Source organism: Pelobates fuscus, chromosome 2 (genome assembly GCF_036172605.1).
Source record: "Pelobates fuscus isolate aPelFus1 chromosome 2, aPelFus1.pri, whole genome shotgun sequence".
Classification (NCBI taxonomy): Eukaryota; Metazoa; Chordata; class Amphibia; order Anura; family Pelobatidae; genus Pelobates; species Pelobates fuscus.
This window is the reverse complement of record NC_086318.1, coordinates 354,501,551-354,510,402: the sequence shown is the minus strand read 5'-3', so window position 1 is coordinate 354,510,402 and position 8,852 is coordinate 354,501,551.

Below are 8,852 nucleotides of genomic sequence, written 5' to 3'. Positions count from 1 at the left end.
TGAGTTTTGAAATAGGAATCGAGGACAACTTAATTGCATATTACCAACTTGACAGGGAAAGCAATAGTTCAAAATATATGATCCAGAGCATGTGTGAATACACTCAGGCACACGTATACATATATATAAATATACTTGCGTACACCCACCCCCACCCACCATATACCTACCTATATACTTACATATGTAGATATGTATATTTTGCTTATCTACAGCTTTGAGCCAGGTATAACCCTGATCCAGTCAGTTGTGACACCTGCAATTTAGGGGAGCCAAATTGAATGACATAGTATAGAAAATAATATGTCTTAGTAAGGGGCCCAATACCGTAAGCTGAAAGAGGCATGCTGTGATGCTTATATGTAGATGAGAAGCTGAATTGTACTAGTAGTGAATTTCGCCCTGAATGAGCATAGCAGCTTCTATGTACGAGGGGGGAGTGGCTTATCCTAATTATTAGCATAACAGATACATCCCAAATCTGCGTGGTAACGTATGCAATCTGTATCCTAGTCTACTTGAAATGTAGACAGATACTCAATATCCTGTTGGACTTCTTGAACGAACAGAAACATGTACTGAATATTGAGTTATGTAATGTATGCTTGAATGCATATGGAGGACCCTACGAGGGTCAGTGTAAAGAGACAGCCCCTTGTTAAAGGCAGAGTTGCAAATGTAAAACAAATACAAATAACACTCTTCCTGTAGGAATATTAATTCGGCAGGAGAGTGTCAGCTGGAAATCTTAATTAGCATAGAGAAATAATAAATATCTGAATGAATGAATAAATAAATAAATGCTTATCAAACCAACTCCATAACCAAAAGGTGGTGGGCAAAAACGGAAAAGAAAATAACTAAAGCCAAGTGGCTAATCCTCCAAAAACTCAGCTTAAGAGATTCCCTATTGTTCAGACTCTAGACCAGGCCTGTCCAACCTGCGGCCCCCCAGATGTTGCCGAGCTACAACTCCCATGATTCTTTTAATGAAGCAGATAGCCAGGGAATCATGGGAGTTGTAGTTCGGCAACATCTGGGGGGCCGCAGGTTGGAGAGCCCTGCTCTTTTGATCATGTCTTATGGTTTGCATTGCTTTAAGGTTATCTGTGCTGGGTAAATTTTTATTGCTCTTGTTAGTGTAATTAAAGGAACACTCCAAGCACCATTACAACTACAGCAACTGATCGGCTTACAGCTCGGAAGAGCTAACTGAAGCACCAGCTTAGGAGCTTCTGGCTCTCTGTCGTCAGTAGCAGAGGCAAAGAGAGGTACCCCAAAGACTCCAGATAAGAAGTCAGTCTGCTCTAAAATAGGTTGACTTCTTACAAGTTGGGGGTTGGAGTGGTTGCTATGCCGTGGCATTCTCGACACTATAACCACTCAAGTGTGCTGTTGTGGTTATGGTGCTTGGTGTTTTTTTTTTAATGTTACTTAGATAAATATTTTTGCACTTTTTAAAAATAATTTCTATGTCTGCAAAAACATTAAAAAAAGAATGTGGAAAAAAATATGCAGTTCTTGTATAGTTTTTGTTTTGTCTTGACATGTGTTTTGTCCCCTGAGCATGGTTTAAGTGTGCAAACTATTTAAAGGTTTACTCCAAGCACCATGACCACTTCAGTGATTTAAATAGTGATTTCACTATAAAACGCTTCAATTTTAACCCTTTTGCTGCCAGAAGATGGGCATCTGCAGCTAAGAGCCCATTGCAAAACAGTTTGCCCCATTACCAGGGGCCAGGGTACTTCTGGCATCATAACCATGACAGCGGGCTGTAGTGGTTTTGACGCTTGGAGTAACCCTTTAAAGTTACATATAACTACCTTGTACTGTGTTACCTAAAGAATGAATTGCAGTGTATTGAACGATTACTATTTAAGCCTTAGTTTAGCTATAATGTTTTAATGTTTGGTGAATACTTTAGTCAATGATTTTCAAATCATCCATTTCTTCACAAATTGTATATTTTAATTGATTTCAACAGATTACATTTAAATCAATGTGAAAGCAAACAACTCCAGTTCTCTAAAGCTCACTGGCAATGGAAGAGTTAAAGCAATACTTTATCTGGCAGAAACAGAAAGTTTCTGTACTATACACTATCTGGAAGAAACATTAGTATACTTTACCTGACAGGAGCATGCAGTAGTAGATGGTGTAGTACAGTCTTCCTCGCTGTAGATCATGTGGTCTCATGTATACGTTCAGTCAGTGTCTTTTTATTATTGAAAGGTGCAGGAAACGTATTGAGCTGCTGATTCCTGCTGAATTGGTGAAACGAAGTTTAAAATGACTTTTTTAACTTCCTGTTCCTGGATACTCTTGTTCCTGCAATGCTATGAAGAAATCAGCAATGTGTGTGTGTCTCAATGCTTTTGTTTATTCATTACTGCAATGCGTTAACCCCTTAAGGGACAATAAGGCATGTCTTGACACAAAAGGGATCGAGGTTAGATATGGAAGTGTGACAAATATATACTTATTTTAATTGATGTATTGCTAATAAATATACAGGACAGGTACAGTAAGTGCAATAGTTACACTCATGAAAAAATATGTGTTTGGAGTGTTCCTTTAATAGTCATACATGTATTATTGTAGCTCATAAAATATATTCATATATATTTATACTGTGCGTGTGTGTGATTTCTGTGCTATATCCTTATATTTGTGTAACACTAATACAGGGGAGGGCTATACAGTTTTGGTTTGGAGGCTTGTGTTCCTGTTAACAATAAATCTGGATTTTATCTGCCTATCCTATTGAATCCATGGACTTCTTCATAATGATTGCGGATCTCTCCCATGGTGCACCAGAGTTTAGCAATTACCTACATTACATACTAAAAGGAATGACAGATTGGAATGCCCATAGACTTTAACAAGGCGGTGGAATGCCCACAGGGACGGTGCAAGGATTTTTGCCGCCCTAGGCAAAAAAAAATTTGCCACCCCCCCTCCCATATGTCTTGCCCACCATGTGACATCACAATGCTCCGCCCATATGCTCTGCCATATGGGCCAACGCCAGTCTTCACAAAGTGTCTTTTATCTGAAAAGACAGTGTGTTTACATTAAAAAGCCTACAGGCACAGGCTATAGACACCAGAACCACTACATTATGCTGTAGTGCTTCTGGTGACTATAGTATCCATTTAATGTGAGGTAAATTAGAGATTAGTGCCACTAATAATATATTGGATTGCCTACTTACCACCAGATGAGGACAAGAGGCTGATGATGGGCTCAGTCTGGCTCCACAGGTCTGGTGTAGAAGAGGCTCTCTGGAGACTGTTTTTAACAGTGCTCACAACAATTAACGAACAGGAAGCAGCTCCATTTTTTAGGGCCCCTTACACAGCTCAAGGTCTGGGCCCCCAGGGGGCATACGCCTACAATGCCCACCCATAAATCCACCTACATGACCCATCCATGAGTTTGGGGATGTTTTATGTGTGCAATTTGTGTAAGGGATGTAGTGTGTTTATAGGGCATGTAGTGTGTGTTTGCGTGTAAGGAATGCATTGTATGTTTCTGTGTGTGTGTGTGTGTGTGTGTGTGTGTGTGTAAGGGGTGCAAGGTTTGTTTCTGTGTATGTAATTGAATGCAGTGTGTGTCTGTAAGGGGTGCATTAATTATGTAAGAGAACGTAAGGGATGCATTGTGTGTTTCGGGTGTGTCTGTGTGTGAGTAGGAATGCATTGTATGTTTCTGTGTGTGTGTGTGGGGGGGGGGAAGCATTGTGTATGTGTGTAGTGTAAAAGAGAGGGTTTGTGGGGTAGGATAGGGACTGAGAGGGGAACAGCTCTTTATTTTTTTTAAAAAAATTCATAGTGCTCTCCCCTCCGGTCAATTATTGATTTCCCCTTCCCTTCTGTCCCTCCGTGTTCTCCCCTTCTGTCACTTAGTGCTCTCCCTTGGCCCCCTGTCCCTCTGCAGTCCCCCCTTGGTGGTCTTATCACTCCCCCCTCCCCCTTAGTGGTCCTCCCTCTCCCAAACCAGTGGCGTACATACCGGGGTCGCAGGGGTCGCGGCTGCGACCGGGCCCGGCCCACCAGGGGGCCCGGCCGCCCTGCGACCCAGGTATGTAGGTCACTGGGCCAGCCTCTTCTCCTGGGGGGCCCAGGAGCCGGCCACCTCAGGGCCCCCCGAGGCTGGCCCTGTAGTCACCCGGCTGGCCGGTCCTGCGGGCGCGCGAGGGAGCACTGTCTCCTGAGTGCTTCCTCTTCAGCTCCCTCGCGCACCGCACTGATACCGGAGCTGGAAGATGACGTCATCTTCCGGCTCCGGTATCATTGCGGTGCGCGAGGGAGCTGAAGAGGAAGCACCCAGGAGACAGTGCTCCCTCGCGCGCCCGCAGGACCGGCCAGCCGGGTGACTGCCGGGTGACACCACTGGACCCCAGGGAATCCCCTCAGCTCTCCCACAGGTAAGGAGGCTGGGGGGGATTAAAAAAAAGTGTTTGTGTGTGTGAGTGTGTGTGTGTGTTAGAGTGTGAGTGTGTGTTAGAGTGTGTGTTAGAGTGTGAGTGTGTGTTAGAGTGTTAGAGTGTGAGTGTGTGTTAGAGTGGGAGTGTGTGTTAGAGTGTGTGTTAGAGTGTGTGTTAGAGTGTGAGTGTGTGTTAGTGTGTGTGAGTGTATGTTAGTGTGTGAGTGTGTGTTAGTGTGTGAGTGTGTGTTAGAGTGTGAGTGTGTGTTAGAGTGTGTGTTAGAGTGTGAGTGTGAGTGTGTGTGTGTGAGTGTGTGAGTGTGAGTGTGTGTTAGAGTGTGAGTGTGTGTGAGTGTGTGTGAGTGTGTGTTAGTGTGTTAGAGTGTGAGTGTGTGTTAGAGTGTGAGTGTGTGTTAGAGTGTGTGTTAGAGTGTGAGTGTGTGTTAGAGTGTTAGAGTGTGAGTGTGTGTTAGAGTGTGAGTGTGTGTTAGAGTGTGTGTTAGAGTGTGTGTTAGAGTGTGTGTTAGAGTGTGAGTGTATGTTAGTGTGTGAGTGTGTGTTAGTGTGTGAGTGTGTGTTAGAGTGTGAGTGTGTGTTAGAGTGTGAGTGTGTGTTAGAGTGTGAGTGTGTGTTAGAGTGTGTGTTAGAGTGTGAGTGTGAGTGTGTGTGTGTGAGTGTGTGAGTGTGAGTGTGTGTTAGAGTGTGAGTGTGTGTGAGTGTGTGTGAGTGTGTGTTAGAGTTAGTGAGTGTGTGTGTGAGTGTGTGTGTTAGAGTGTGTGTTAGAGTGTGTGTTAGAGTGTGTGTTAGAGTGTGTGTGAGTGTGTGTGTGAGTGTTAGAGTTAGTGAGTGTGAGTGTGTGTTAGAGTTAGTGAGTGTGAGTGTGTGTTAGAGTTAGTGAGTGTGAGTGTGTGTTAGAGTTAGTGAGTGTGTGTTAGAGTTAGTGAGTGTGTTAGTGAGTGTTAGAGTTAGTGAGTGTGTTAGTGAGTGTGAGTGTGTTAGTGAGTGTGTGTGTGTGAGTGTGTCTGTTACTGAGTATGTTTGTGTGCATCTGTTAGTGAGTGTGTATGTATGTCTGTCACTGAGTGTGTGTCTGTCAGTAAATGTGTGCGTCTGTTCATGAGTGTGTGTGTGTCTTAAGCACTTGCCTTTCTCCAGCGCTGGACTCCCTTGGCGCTGGGAATCTCTCCGCCCCGATCCGCCTCTCAGCTCCGAATGCGTGGCAAGAGCCACGCGCGCATTCAAACCCCCCATAGGAAAGCATTACTCAATGCTTTCCTATGGACGTTCAGCGTCTTCTCACTGTGATTTTCACAGTGAGAATCGCAGACAATCCTCTAGCGGCTGTCAATGAGACAGCCACTAGAGACTGGATCACCCTCAGTGAAACATAGCAGTTTCTCTGAAACTGCTATGTTTTCAGCTGCAGGGTTAAAACCAGAGACCTGGCACCCAGACCACTTCATTGAGCTGATGTGATCTGGGTGTCTGTAGTGGTCCTTTAAGTGTATGTGTTTATGCATGCACTGGCGTACATACCGCGGTCACACAGGTCGCAGCCCTGCGACCTGGTGCCGCCGCCATGTGTTGCGGCCCCAGCCCGCGCAGAGTAAGCGCGCGGGGGGGCCCACGGATCAGTTTTCGCACCGGGGCCCCATGGGTTGTGTGTACGCCACTGTCCCAAACCCGTTAGTAGACCTCCCCCTACTCCCCCCACCCCCTTAGTGGTAATCTCCCCTCCCCTTAGTGGTCCTTACCCTCCTCCCCTCTCCTTAGTAGTCCTCCCTCCTTACCCCCCTTTGGTGGTCCTTCCCCCCTTAGTGTTCCTCCCCCCCTTAGTGGTCCTCCCTCTCCCAAACCCCTAGTGGACCTCCCCACCCCCGTTCCCCCTGTGTTCCTTCACCCCCCTCCCCAGTGGTCCTGACTCACTCCTCCCCTAGTGGTCCTTACTTCCCCCTCCCCTACCCTAGTGGTCCTTGCTCCCCCCTCCCCACCCCTACTGGTCCTTACCTTCCCCTCCCCTAGTGGTCCTTACTCCCCCCTCCCCTCCCCTAGTGGTCCTTATCCCCCCTCCCTCCCCTAGTGGTCCTTATCCCCCTCCCCTAGTGGTTCTTATCCCCCCTCCCTCCCCTAGTGGTCCTTACCCCCCCCAACCTCCCATAGTGCTCCTTATCCCCCCCCCCCCACTCCCTCCCTTAGTGGTCCTTAACCCCCCCTCCCCTAGTGGTCCGTAACCCCCCCATCCCTCCCCTAGTGGTCCTTAACCCCCCTCCCTCCCCTAGTGGTCCTTATACCCCCCTCCCTCCCTCCCCTAGTGGTCCTTATACCCTCCCCCCCTCCCTCCCCTAGTGGCCCTTATACCCCCCTCCCCTAGTGGTCCTTATACCCCCCTCCCGTAGTGGTCTTTATACCTCCCCCCTCCCGTAGTGGTCCTTATACCCCCCCCTCCCCTAGTGGTCCTTATACCCCCCCTCCCCTAGTGGTCCTTATACCCCCCCCTCCCTCCCCTAGTGGTCCTTATACCCTCCCTCCCCTAGTGGTCCTTATACCCTACCCCCCTCGTAGTCCTTATACCCCCCCTCCCTCCCCTAGTGGTCCTTAACCTCCCCTCCTGCCCATGTAGCATGGCCGGGCGGCGCGGAACGCGAGACAGGAACCTCTGTTTCCTGTACCCGGCCGCCGGCGGAATGACAGGAAGTGCTCACTCAGTGAGCACTTCCTGTCATTCCGCCGGCGGCCGGGTACAGGAAACAAAGGTTCCTGTCCCCGTTCCGCGCTGCCCGGCCACGCTACATGGAGAGACCGGCAGGAGGGAGCGCTCTGCGCTTCCCTCCTGCCGGTCACAAACCCGGCCGCCCTCCATGCAGCAGTGCTGCGCCGCCTGGGGCTTGTTAAAGCGCTCAGGCGGCGCAGCATGAGGAGGCGCAGCGGGGACAGGGATCCGGCGCCCCCTGGTAAGTTGCGCCTTAGGCGGCTGCCTAGGTGGCCTTACAGGTGGCGCCGGCCCTGAATGCCCATAGACAATAATGAAAGTGAAAGGAGTGCCCATAGACAATAATGGAAACAAAATATTTCAATTAGAGACAAAACTATTAGACATATCAAGTAAATCTTTTGCTGACATACTCTCCGAGCTCAGTGTCAATTTTTTAAATTGAGATTAAGTGGGATTATCAATGTTTTCTATGGAATGACAAGAGTGATTGGCTAAAGAGAATGCCCATACAGTATAATGGGAATCAACACAAACCCATTTGCAGGCAAATCTGTGTGACATAGTAAACTAACCTTTACCCAGTAGTTAGTTGTGTTTCAGTGTGGCTCTGTGCCTTTTTTTGTATATGTGACTGTATTCCTTTAACTGTGTGTGAAACCGTGCCTGGAATTGTGTCTGTGCATGTGGATATGTGCCTTTAAATGTGTGACTGTGAGCCTGTTACTGTGTGCCTATTACTACACTTGTGTTTGTGTAACTGTATGCCTGCGTGTGGCACTGTGTGCATGTGACTGTGTGTGCGTGAGATTATGTGCCTGTGACTATATATTACAGTGTGTATTTTTGTTGTGTATGACAATGTTGTATGCGACTATGTGCATGTGACTGTATGCAGAGGTGTAACCAGAGTTACGGGAAAGAACAACGCTTTGCTCCCCCATGTACCACCCCTTATCCAACCTGCCCCTCTGGTTATAATTTAACACATGTAAAGATTATAGCATTTGTAGATAAAGTGCATCATTTTTTTTAATGAATAAACACTTATAAAAACTAGAAAAAGGGGGCGGAGCCTAACCTTCAATGGAGTAAGACGTGTGCTCTCCTAGCTCTCCTACCCCGGGCATACAATCAGCATCCATCAGCCTCCACAAAGGTGCATCTCACCCCCAAAACCGACCGAAGACCCACAGCAACCCCACCACTACACAACCAGATGGGGGGAACTAAAAAAAGAAAAGAATCCACGCCGTCAGTGGCCACAATGTTCCGCGCCAAGGAAGACAAACCGCCATCTTGGGCCCAGAGTCAGGCCGACACAGGCTCAGACTCCGACGAGAGCGGCCGAGAAACCTCAGACACATCTCCACTCACCAAAGATGACCTCCGGAAAATGCTCCGAGAAACATCGGCCGACATCAAGGCCTACACTACCGCGGCGCTTGAAAAGCAAATATCAGGCCTCAAAGAAGACATGGAGGCTCTGGCCTCCCGCACGGGCGCCACGGAACGCCTCATGAAAGAAACCCAGACGCAAACAGCCTCCCAAGGCAAAACAATTGAAAACCTGACGGACAGGGTACACTTTCTGGAAGATGGCCTGGAAGATTTAAACAACAGATCCCGCAGGCAAAATATCCGCATACGGGGCCTACCAGAAACAGTCTTACCAGACGCAATACTGCCGACCGTTACTGCAGTATTCCAC